Consider the following 13423-nt stretch of genomic DNA (forward strand, 5'->3'; position numbering starts at 1 on the left):
GATATTTTAGTCCCCAGCGGAACTTAGCTTTTTTGGGGGCTCCTTTATACTATTTTTTTATCCAAATGTCGAAAAAAGTGACGTGATATTTGTGCTCGGTTTTTTTCTTCTTCAGGTGATTTTAGAATTTTTAACCTCTATTTTTGACGGAAGTGCTTTTTTTCTGTTTGAGAGATGCTGATATCTTTAGCTCAAAATTAACGAAGTTAAAAATTGGGATAATTACCGCGCAATATATTTTGCTCTATTGAAGCGTGAGCAGTGATTCAATCCGGCGCGGAAATAATTCAGAATTCAAGTGAAGCAAGCTAGCTCTGTCGTCTGTTATATAACACAACGTGTGATGGCAGATTTTTGAAGAAAAGCAATAATTCATCTTTTTTGAAGAGTCGATGAATGTTGTTCAGACTGTTTTATAGGTCATGATGATTTCACTAATTTACTATTACGATTGACTTTTTAGACTTTCGTTCAACTCCTCTCATCATACGGTGAACAAAAACAACTAAAGTTTGAAAAAGAAAAACTTTCTAAGAGTCATGAACGTATTGATTACTCTAATATAGGTCTTGGTGAAGGTCTTGGTGATTTTTTCTAAGGAAAAAGTCTGAAAGTTGTTTCAGGCTCAAATTTATGGTTGATTGTTGATTTAATTTCAGTTCTTTTTTTTTGTTAAAAGGAAGACAAATTCCACTATCGAACAGCGAAAGTGTAAAGAAAGACGTAATCGATTTCTGTTTTCGAAAGTACGCTTTAATTTGCAGATTTCCCAGTGTAAAGAAAAGTTTATTGATCCAGTGTTCCTAAAATGGCTTAATTTTATCAAAAGAGCACCGATCATTAACTGTTGTTGAAATAAGATCTTCAAGGTCACCAATTGTTTCTTCGAAATTAGAAGTTTTTGAAAAAGATAAGTCCGTACTTTTTTTACTTTCGCTTTTTTACTCTTTTCCAAACACTGTTGGCTATATTCGAAAACTAGCAGTTTTTGGCAAAAATATTATTTTAAAAATCAAAAAAATTTGTCGAGAAAAAATTTGAAAAAGTTTCAGTGAATTGTTTCCATTTTTAGTTTTTTTTTAAATTGTCAAACGTACCTAATTTACTATTATTATTGAAGTTTTAGACTTTCGTTCAGATCTTCTCATCATACGTGAACAAAAAACAGCGCAATTTGAAAAAGAATTTTTTTTAAAGAGTAATGAACGTAGTGAGGTCTTGGTGATTTGTTTTCGTTTTTTTCGCGTTCTTTTTCGATTTTGCGCGGTTTGAATTTTGCTGGCAACTTTTTAATTGTAATGAGTACACTTATATCGTCTGGGTCATTTTTCTTCATGAAAAATACTAAAAATTTGATCGCGCTGTTTCGATTTTTCGCGGTTTGACTTTATTTTCTTTTCAAGTTCACTTCATTTCCTTTGTTTATCGAACAGGAAAAAAGTAGAGGTTATGAAAAACGCAATCGACTTCTAATTTAGAATATGGAGATTTTTATCAGGGGCAAAATTTTAAAGGAGCAAAATTTTAAAATGAAGAAATTAGTCCAGAAAGAATTTGGAAAGTTTCGATAATTTATTTGATTATTCTATTTTTTATTGTTGATCTTAAGTTTTCAAATGTACCTAGGTTACTATAACGCTTGACTTTTTAGACTTTCTTCCAGTCCCTGTCATCATATGGAGAACGAAATTAACTAAAGTTTGAAAAAGAAAAACTTTTTCAGAGTAATGAACGTAGTGATGTCTTGGTGACTTTTTGTTTTTTTTGAGGAAAAAATCTTAAGTGTTCGCGTTGTTTCGATTTTTCGCGGTTTGATTTTTGATGGTAACTTTTTGAATGTTTTGAACTTAGTGAGCAACCTTATATAGATCTTGCTTATTTCTTTTTTTTTTTCAGGAAAAAGTCTGGATATTTGTTCATGCTCAATTTTGATTTTTCGCGGTTTGACTTGTGATTTCTTGGTAATTTCAGTGTATTTCCCTTGTTAAAATGAAGGAAAATTCCACTATGAGCAGCGAAAGTGTAAAGGTCACGAAAAACGTGATCGACTTTTGCGTCGAAACTATAATTTATCTTATTAGTTTTCCCAACGGAATAAAATTGTACCTATTGTCCATTTTTCTGAGATTGAGCTTATTTAATCAGAAAAGTTCCCAACATTGTTCTAGAAATTCAAAGGGCGATAAGTTTTCTTGCGCTCATTATTCTTTTCCAACTCAGTTAGAAATTGACTAGGTAATCACGCTTAAGGTTGCGACCGGGGGATTATATCGGAATGAAATTTCTTGGAGTACTGAGGTATTGTTCCCACCTTTAGAAGATGGGAGGAGCTTTGTATGCGAGCGGGTGTGTAGAGTTGTGTTTTCTTTTGTTTTCCACGCAAAGTCAGGTACCATAAATAATCAACATTATAGGTCGAGTGATATATCATATTAAAGCCTTCGTGATTTGAACGAAACGTAAAGTTTTCCATTAAAGTACAATCTTTTTTGACATAAAAGATTTCAACGGTGTTAAGAAAACATTGTATGAAGGTTTTGATTGAAAGTCTATTTTCGAGCTAATAAATCGAAGTTAACTAACTGTCTTAAAGTAGGCTTTTAATAGTAGTCTTATAAATCGAGTTAAGCCATGAACCTTTAGTTGTAATCAATAAAGTTTATGTTCCAATTGTTTTCAGCGCCCTTATACGAGCAAATTTTCAAAAAAGCAAAGAACTTGTTTAAAAAGAATTTGATTGATTTTGATAAACTGTTTGATTGTTTATTTATTCTTTTTTTTGCTTTAATTGAAAATGTCAAATGTACCCAATTTACTATTACTGTTGACGTTTTAGACTTTCGTTCAGATCCTCTCATCATATGTGAACAAAAAACAACAGCTCAATTTGAAAAAGAAAAACTTTTTAAGAGCAATGAGCTTAGTGAGTACCCGTACATAGGTCTTTGTGATTTGTTTTTTTTTAGGAAAAATGTCAAATTTTAAAAATAAGTTACAATTAAGGTTGACGTTTTAGACTTTCGTTCAGTCCCTGTCATCATATGTTGAACAAAAATAAATTCGAAGAAGAAAAACTTTTCATGAGAAATGAACGTAGTGAGATCTTGGTGATTTATTTTTTTTTTCAGGAAAAAGTCTGACGTGTGTGCGTTCTATTTTGATTTTTCGTGGTTTGACTTTTGATTTCTTTTCAAGTGTATTTCCTTTCCCTTGTTCGAAAGAAGGCAAACTCCACTATCGAACAGCAAAAATGTGCAGGTTACAAAAAACCTGATGGATTTCTAATTTCGAAAATGGAATTAATTTACCAGATATCCCCGCGAAATAGAAAGTTTACCTATTGATTCAGTTTTCTCTAACTGAGTTACTTTTATCAAAAAACTAACCATTAATTGTTTGTGAAATTCAAAGAAATTTAGGAGCATCTATTTTTTTTCTGAAGTTTTCATTCACTAGTTAGCAGGGGTTCGTACTTTTTATAGGGTCAGTCGGCGCCAGTATTTAAGAACCGAAAATCGACTTCTAGTTTTGAATACGGGATTTATTTATCTAGAGCAAATTTTTGAAAGTGCTACATTTTAAAGGAGCAAAAGTTTGAAATTAAAAAACAGTAGGTTTAGAAAAAGTTAGAAAACTATTCGATGAATTTAATTTTTTTTGCTGATTTAAAATTTTCAAATGTACCTGCGTTACTGTTACGATTGACGTTTTAGACTTTCGTCCAGTCCCTGTCATCATATGTTGAAAAAAATAACTAAATTGTGAAAAAAAATTTTTAAGAGTATTGAACGGAGTGAGGTTTTGGTGATCTGTTTTTCTTTCAAGAAAAAGACTACTGAAGTGTTCGCGTTCTAATTGAATTTTCCACGGTTTGACTTCTGATTTTTTTGAAGTGCACTTCCTTTCTCTTGTTCGAAAGAAGGCAAGCTCCACTGTCGAAGAGCAAAAGTGTAGAGGTTACACAAACCTGATCGATTTCTTATTTCGAAAATGGAATTAATTCATCAGATTGCCCAGCGAAATAAGAAATTTATCTATTGATCCAGTTTTCTCAAATTGGGTTTTTATTTGCCAAAAAAGCCACTAGCCATTAATTGTTCGTGGAGTTCAAGGAACTTAGAGGGCATCTAGTTTGTTTTCGGATTCGTACGCTTTTCATTAACACGCTTGCATGGATTCTTATTTTTTATAGGGGTAGTCGGCGCCAGTATTTAGGAAACGAAGTTTGTAGGTTGGCCGACTGTAGTTTGTTTGCTGGCAGCAAAATTGTTTCTCCCGTATTTTTTAGAACTAAGGAAGCAAACTCATTTCTCGGACAGGAAAAATAAAGAAGCTATGAAAAACGCGATCGACTTCTAATTTCGAATACGGAACTTTTCACATCTGGAGTAAGTTTTAAAGGAGCAAAAGTTTGAAGATAAAAAAAACTGGACTACAAAGAATTTGGAAAAATATTCGGAAATGGTAGTCGGCGCCAGTATTTAAGAAACGAGGTTTGTGGGTTGGCCGGCTGTTTAAGTTTGCTGGCTGCACTGTTTTTTCTTCCGTTTTTTTATAGGATTAAGGAAGTTATGTGACGATGTAGAATTGTTCGGCTCTTTTTTCGAAATTGACAAGATGATCTTGCTTGAAGTTACGGACGGAGGATTATACCGGAACCTCGAAAAATTATAAAGCGGTGAATGAATTTTTTTCGGAGTAATGAGCTCATGTTCCGACAATAGAAGATGAGTAAGCGGGTGGATGCCGGTTGTAATTAGTTTTTTCTGTTGTTTTCCACGCAATTCAGGTACCACAAATCAGCATCCTAACGGGTCGAGTGATAAATCATATTAAAGCCTTCTGAAACGTTATTTGAACGAAACAAAAAGTTATCCAACAAACTACAATCTTCTTTGACATAAAAGATTTTATCAGTGTTAACAAAATCTTGTTTGAAAATTTTGATACTAAGTCTAATTTCGAGCTTATAAATCGAATGTAACTGTCATAAAGTAGTCTTACATTAGGCTGATAATACTTTGATCGCGTTCGGTTTCGATTTTTCGCGGTTTGACTTTCGATTTCTTTTCAAGTGCAATTCCTTTCCCTTGTTCGAAAGAAGGCAAGCTCCACTATCGAACAGCAATAAAGTAGAGGAATAAAACTATTTACCTATTGATCCAGGTCACTAAACATTAATCGTCGTAAAATTCAGGGGCATTTATTTATTTTCATGATTCGAAAATTTTTCATTAACACGCTAGCATGGGTTCTTATTTTTTATAGGGGTAGTCGGCGCCAGTCTTCAGGAAATGAGGTTTGTGAGTTGGCCGGCTGTAGTTTAAGCTTGCTGGCTGCACAATTTTTTCCTACGTATTTTTTTTTAGGATTGAGGAAGCTACAGAATTATTTTACCAGATAAATCCGCGAAATAAAAATTTGATCTATTGATCCAGTTTTCTCTAACTGAGTTGTTTTTATCAAAAAACCACTAACCATTATTTGTTCGTGAAATTCAAGGATCTTTAAGGGCATCAATTTTTTTGGATTTAAAACTTTTTTTCATTAAAACGCTAGCATGCCTTCTTACTTTTTTTGAGGTAGTCGGTGCCATTATTTACGAGGTTTGTAGCTTGGCCGGCTGTAGTTTGAGTTTGCTGGCTGCATAATTTTTTTTCCGCTTTAAGAATTAAGGCAGTTATGTGACGTAATGTAGAATTCTTTGGTTTTTTTTCAAAATTGACGAGATGATCTTGCTTGAAGTTACGGACAGAGGATTATACCGGAACCTCGAAAAATTAAAAAGCAGTGAATGAAGTTTTTTTCGGAGTAATGAGTTCATGTTCCGACATTAGAAGATGAGTAAGGGCTTTGCTTGCGGGTGGATGCGGGTTGTAATTCGTTTTTCGGTTGTTTTCTACGCAATTCAGGTACCACAAATCAGCATCCTAACGCGTCGAGTGATATATCATATTATAGCCTTCTGAAACGTAATTTGAACGAAACAAAAAGTTATCCAACAAACTACAATCTTCTTTGACATAAAAAATTTTATTAGTGTTAACAAAATCTTGTTTGAAAATTTTGATACTAAGTCTAATTTCGAGCTTATAAATCGAATGTAACTGTCATAAAGTAGTCTTACATTAGGCTGATAATACTTTGATCGCGTTCGGTTGCGATTTTTCGCGGTTTGACTTTCGATTTCTTTCTAAGTGCAATTCCTTTCCCTTGTTCGAAAGAAGGCAAGCTCCACTATCGAACAGCAATAAAGTAGAGGTTACAAAAACCTGATTGATTTCTAATTTTGGAAATGGAATTAGTTTATCAGATTTCCCAGCAAAAAAAAGCAATTTACCTATTGATCCAGTTTTCTCAAATTAAGTTCTTTTTATCAAAAGGTCACTAAACACTAATTTTTCGTAAAATTCAGGGGCATTTATTTATTTTCATGATTTGAAAATTTTTCATTAACACGTTAGCATGGGTTCTTATTTTTTATAGGGGTAGTCGGCGCTAGTCTTCAGGAAATGAGGTTTGTGAGTTGGCCGGCTGTATTATCAGTTTGCTGGCTGCACTATTTTTTCCTAGGTATTTTTTTAGGATTGAGGAAGCTACGGAACTATTTTACCAGATAAATCCGCGAAATAAAAATTTGACCTATTGATCCAGTTTTCTCTAACTGAGTTATTTTTATCAAAAAACCACTGACCATTATTTGTTCGTGAAATTCAAGGATCTTTAAGGGCATCAATTTTTTTTGGATTCAAAATTTTTTTCATTAAAACGCTAGTATGGGTTCTTATTTTTTTGAGGTAGTCGGTGCCGTTTTTTAGGAAACGAGGTTTGTAGCTTGGCCGGCTGTAGTTTGAGTTTGCTGGCTGCACAATTTTTTTTCCGCTTTAAGAATTAAGGCAGTTATGTGACGTAATGTAGAATTCTTTGGTTTTTTTCGAAATTGACCAGATGATCTTGCTTGAAGTTACGGACGGAGGATTATACCGGAACCTCGAAAAATTAAAAAGCAGTGAATGAAGTTTTATTTTCGGAGTATTGAGTTCATGTTCCGACATTAGAAGATGAGTAAGGGCTTTGCTTGCGGGTGGATGCGGGTTGTAATTCGTTTTTTTGTTGTTTTCTACGCAATTCAGGTACCACAAATCAGCATCCTAACGCGTCGAGTGATATATCATATTAAAGCCTTCTGAAACGTAATTTGAACGAAACAAAAAGTTATCCAACAAACTACAATCTTCTTTGACATAAAATATTTTATTAGTGTTAACAAAATCTTGTTTGAAAATTTTGATACTAAGTCTAATTTCGAGCTTATAAATCGAATGTAACTGTCATAAAGTAGTCTTACATCAGGCTGATAATACTTTGATCGCGTTCGGTTGCGATTTTTCGCGGTTTGACTTTCGATTTCTTTTCAAGTGCAATTCCTTTCCCTTGTTCGAAAGAAGGCAAGCTCCACTATCGAACAGCAATAAAGTAGAGGTTACAAAAACCTGATTGATTTCTAATTTTGGAAATGGAATTAGTTTATCAGATTTCCCAGCAAAAAAGCAATTTACCTATTGATCCAGTTTTCTCAAATTAAGTTCTTTTTATCAAAAGGTCACAAAACACTAATTTTTCGTAAAATTCAGGGGCATTTATTTATTTTCATGATTCGAAAATTTTTCATTAACACGTTAGCATGGGTTCTTATTTTTTATAGGGGTAGTCGGCGCTAGTCTTCAGGAAATGAGGTTTGTGAGTTGGCCGGCTGTATTATCAGTTTGCTGGCTGCACTATTTTTTCCTATGTATTTTTTTAGGATTGAGGAAGCTACGGAACTATTTAACCAGATAAATCCGCGAAATAAAAATTTGACCTTTTGATCCAGTTTTCTCTAACTGAGTTATTTTTATCAAAAAACCACTGACCATTATTTGTTCGTGAAATTCAAGGATCTTTAAGGGCATCAATTTTTTTTGGATTCAAAATTTTTTTTCATTAAAACGCTAGCATGGGTTCTTAATTTTTTGAGGTAGTCGGTGCCGTTTTTTAGGAAACGAGGTTTGTAGCTTGGCCGGCTGTAGTTTGAATTTGCTGGCTGCACAATTTTTTTTCCGCTTTAAGAATTAAGGCAGTTATGTGACGTAATGTAGAATTCTTTGGTTTTTTTTCGAAATTGACCAGATGATCTTGCTTGAAGTTACGGACGGAGGATTATACCGGAACCTCGAAAAATTAAAAAGCAGTGAATGAAGTTTTTTTCGGAGTAATGAGTTCATGTTCCGACATTAGAAGATGAGTAAGGGCTTTGCTTGCGGGTGGATGCGGGTTGTAATTCGTTTTTTTGTTGTTTTCTACGCAATTCAGGTACCACAAATCAGCATCCTAACGCGTCGAGTGATATATCATATTAAAGCCTTCTGAAACGTAATTTGAACGAAACAAAAAGTTATCCAACAAACTACAATCTTCTTTGACATAAAAGATTTTATTAGTGTTAACAAAATCTTGTTTGAAAATTTTGATACTAAGTCTAATTTCGAGCTTATAAATCGAATGTAACTGTCATAAAGTAGTCTTACATTAGGCTGATAATACTTTGATCGCGTTCGGTTGCGATTTTTCGCGGTTTGACTTTCGATTTCTTTTCAAGTGCAATTCCTTTCCCTTGTTCGAAAGAAGGCAAGCTCCACTATCGAACAGCAATAAAGTAGAGGTTACAAAAACCTGATTGATTTCTAATTTTGGAAATGGAATTAGTTTATCAGATTTCCCAGCAAAAAAAGCAATTTACCTATTGATCCAGTTTTCTCAAATTAAGTTCTTTTTATCAAAAGGTCACTAAACACTAATTTTTCGTAGAATTCAGGGGCATTTATTTATTTTCATGATTCGAAAATTTTTCATAAACACGCTAGCATGGGTTCTTATTTTTTATAGGGGTAGTCGGCGCTAGTCCTCAGGAAATGAGGTTTGTGAGTTGGCCGGCTGTATTATCAGTTTGCTGGCTGCACTATTTTTTCCTATGTATTTTTTTAGGATTGAGGAAGCTACAGAACTATTTTACCAGATAAATCCGCGAAATAAAAATTTGACCCATTGATCCAGTTTTCTCTAACTGAGTTATTTTTATCAAAAAACCATTGACCATTATTTGTTCGTGAAATTCAAGGATTTTTAAGGGCATCAATTTTTTTTGGATTCAAAAATTTTTTTCATTAAAACACTAGCATGGGTTCTTACTTTTTTGAGGTAGTCGGTGCCGTTTTTTAGGAAACGAGGTTTGTAGCTTGGCCGGCTGTAGTTTGAGTTTGCTAGCTGCACAATTTTTTTTTCCGCTTTTTTAGGATTAAGGCAGTTATGTGACGTAATGTAGAATTCTTTGGTTTTTTTTTCGAAATTGACCAGATGATCGTGCTTGAGGTTACGGACGGAGGATTATACCGGAATCGCAAAAAAAAAATCACAAATTTTTGAATGAAATTTAATTGGAGTAATGAGTTGTTGTTCCGACAATAGAAGATGAGCAATTCCTTTCCCCTGTTCGAAAGAAGGCAAGCTCCACTATCGAACAGCAATAAAGTAGAGGTTACAAAAACCTGATTGATTTCTAATTTTGGAAATGGAATTAGTTTATCAGATTTCCCAGCAAAAAAAGCAATTTACCTATTGATCCAGTTTTCTCAAATTGAGTTCTTTTTATCAAAAGGTCACCAAACATTAATTGTTTGTAAAATTCAGGGGCATTCATTTATTTATGATTCGAAAATTTTTCATCAACACACTAGCATGGTTCTTATTTTTTTTAGGGGTAGTCGGCGCCAGTCTTCAGGAAATGAGGTTTGTGAGTTGGCCGGCTGTAGTTTAAGTTTGCTGGCTGCACTATTTTTTCCTACGTATTTTTTAGGATTGAGGAAGCTACGGAATTATTTTACCAGATAAATCCGCGAAAAAAAGTTTGACCTGTTGATCCAGTTTTCTCTAACTGAGTTATTTTTATCAAAAAACCACTAACCATTATTTGTTCGTGAAATTCAAGGATCTTTAAGGGCATCAATTTTTTTTGGATTCAAAAATTTTTTTCATTAAAACACTAGCATGGGTTCTTACTTTTTTGAGGTAGTCGGTGCCGTTTTTTAGGAAACGAGGTTTGTAGCTTGGCCGGCTGTAGTTTGAGTTTGCTAGCTGAACAATTTTTTTTTCCGCTTTTTTAGGATTAAGGCAGTTATGTGACGTAATGTAGAATTCTTTGGTTTTTTTTTTCGAAATTGACCAGATGATCGTGCTTGAGGTTACGGACGGAGGATTATACCGGAATCGCAAAAAAAAAATCACAAATTTTTGAATGAAATTTAATTGGAGTAATGAGTTGTTGTTCCGACAATAGAAGATGAGCAATTCCTTTCCCTTGTTCGAAAGAAGGCAAGCTCCACTATCGAACAGCAATAAAGAAGAGGTTACAAAAACCTGATTGATTTCTAATTTTGGAAATGGAATTAGTTTATCAGATTTCCCAGCAAAAAAGCAATACCTATTGATCCAGTTTTCTCAAATTAAGTTCTTTTTATCAAAAGGTCACTAAACACTAATTTTTCGTAGAACATTCAGGGGCATTTATTTATTTTCATGATTCGAAAATTTTTCATAAACACGCTAGCATGGGTTCTTATTTTTTATAGGGGTAGTCGGCGCTAGTCTTCAGGAAATGAGGTTTGTGAGTTGGCCGGCTGTATTATCAGTTTGCTGGCTGCACTATTTTTTCCTATGTATTTTTTTGGGATTGAGGAAGCTACAGAACTATTTTACCAGATAAATCCGCGAAATAAAAATTTGACCCATTGATCCAGTTTTCTCTAACTGAGTTATTTTTATCAAAAAACCATTGACCATTATTTGTTCGTGAAATTCAAGGATCTTTAAGGGCATCAATTTTTTTGGATTCAAAATTTTTTCATTAAAACGCTAGCATGGGTTCTTATTTTTTTGAGGTAGTCGGTGCCGTTTTTTAGGAAACGAGGTTTGTAGCTTGGCCGGCTGTAGTTTGAGTTTGCTGGCTGCACAATTTTTTCTTCCGCTTTTTTTAGAATTAAGGCAGTTATGTGACGTAATGTAGAATTCTTTGGTTTTTTTTTTCGAAATTGACCAGATGATCTTGCTTGAAGTTACGGACGGAGGATTATACCGGAACCTCGAAAAATTAAAAAGCAGTTAATGATTTTTTTTTTCGGAGTAATGAGTTTTTGTTCCGACAATAGAAGATGAGTAAGGGTTTTGCTTGCGGGTGGATGCGGGTTGTAATTCGTTTTTTTGTTGTTTTCTACGCAATTCAGGTACCACAAATCAGCATCCTAACGCGTCGAGTGATATATCATATTAAAGCCTTCTGAAACGTAATTTGAACGAAACAAAAAGTTATCCAACAAACTACAATCTTCTTTGACATAAAAGATTTTATTAGTGTTAACAAAATCTTGTTTGAAAATTTTGATACTAAGTCTAATTTCGAGCTTATAAATCGAATGTAACTGTCATAAAGTAGTCTTACATTAGGCTGATAAAACTTTGATCGCGTTCGGTTGCGATTTTTCGCGGTTTGACTTTCGATTTCTTTTCAAGTGCAATTCCTTTCCCTTGTTCGAAAGAAGGCAAGCTCCACTATCGAACAGCAATAAAGTAGAGGTTACAAAAACCTGATTGATTTTTAATTTTGGAAATGGAATTAGTTTATCAGATTTCCCAGCAAAAAAAAAGCAATTTACCTATTGATCCAGTTTTCTCAAATTAAATTCTTTTTATCAAAGGGTCACTAAACACTAATTTTTTGTAAAATTCAGGGGCATTTATTTATTTTCATGATTCGAAAATTTTTCATTAACACGTTAGCATGGGTTCTTATTTTTTATAGGGGTAGTCGGCGCTAGTCTTCAGGAAATGAGGTTTGTGAGTTGGCCGGCTGTATTATCAGTTTGCTGGCTGCACTATTTTTTCCTACGTATTTTTTAGGATTGAGGAAGCTACGGAATTATTTTACCAGATAAATCCGCGAAAAAAAGTTTGACATGTTGATCCAGTTTTCTCTAACTGAGTTATTTTTATCAAAAAACCACTAACCTTTATTTGTTCGTGAAATTCCTTTAAGGGCATCAATTTTTTTTGGATTCAAAATTTTTTTTCATTAAAACGCTAGCATGGGTTCTTATTTTTTTGAGGTAGCCGGTGCCGTTTTTTAGGAAACGAGGTTTGTAGCTTGGCCGGCTGTAGTTTGAGTTTGCTGGCTGCACAATTTTTTCTTCCGCTTTTTTTTAGAATTAAGGCAGTTATGTGACGTAATGTAGAATTCTTTGGTTTTTTTTTCGAAATTGACCAGATGATCTTGCTTGAAGTTACGGACGGAGGATTATCCCGGAACCTCGTAAAAATTAAAAAGCAGTTAATGAATTTTTTTTCGGAGTAATGAGTTTTCGTTCCGACAATAGAAGATGAGTAAGGGTTTTGCTTGCGGGTGGATGCGGGTTGTAATTCGTTTTTTCTGTTGTTTTCCACGCAATTCAGGTACCACAAATCAGCATCCTAACGCGTCGAGTGATATATCATATTAAAGCCTTCTGAAACGTAATTTGAACGAAACAAAAAGTTATCCAACAAACTACAATCTTCTTTGACATAAAAGATTTTATTAGTGTTAACAAAATCTTGTTTGAAAATTTTGATACTAAGTCTAATTTCGAGCTTATAAATCGAATGTAACTGTCATAAAGTAGTCTTACAATAGGCTGATAATACTTTGATCGCGTTCGGTTTCAATTTTTTGCGGTTTGACTTGCGATTTCTTTTCAAGTGCAATTCCATTCCCTTGTTCGAAAGAAGGCAAGCTCCACTATCGAAGAGCAATAAAGTAGAAGTTACAAAAACCTGATTGATTTCTAATTTCGGAAATGGAATAAGTTTATCAATTTCCCAGCAAAAAAAGCAATTTACCTATTGATCCAGTTTTCTCAAATTGAGTTCTTTTTATCAAAAGGTCACCAAACATTAATTGTTTGTAAAATTCAGGGGCATTCATTTATTTTTATGATTCGAAAATTTTTCATCAACACACTAGCATGGTTCTTATTTTTTTTAGGGGTAGTCGGCGCCAGTCTTCAGGAAATGAGGTTTGTGAGTTGGCCGGCTGTAGTTTAAGTTTGCTGGCTGCACTATTTTTTCCTACGTATTTTTTAGGATTGAGGAAGCTACGGAATTATTTTACCAGATAAATCCGCGAAAAAAAGTTTGACCTGTTGATCCAGTTTTCTCTAACTGAGTTATTTTTATCAAAAAACCACTAACCATTATTTGTTCGTGAAATTCAAGGATCTTTAAGGGCATCAATTTTTTTTGGATTCAAAAATTTTTTTCATTAAAACACTAGCATGGGTTCTTACTTTTTTGAGGTAGT

The 13423-nt window shown here is 33.8% G+C and overlaps 1 protein-coding gene across 2 annotated transcripts in view; it reads left to right on the plus strand.

Moving 5' to 3' along the window:
- The window catches only part of LOC134847015 (suppressor of cytokine signaling 7-like), a 210250-nt gene that overhangs the window by 114393 nt on the left and 82434 nt on the right, over positions 1-13423 (plus strand). The window lies entirely within an intron of this gene.

This window comes from Symsagittifera roscoffensis, chromosome 5, assembly GCF_963678635.1.
Source record: "Symsagittifera roscoffensis chromosome 5, txSymRosc1.1, whole genome shotgun sequence".
NCBI lineage: Eukaryota > Metazoa > Xenacoelomorpha > Acoela > Convolutidae > Symsagittifera > Symsagittifera roscoffensis.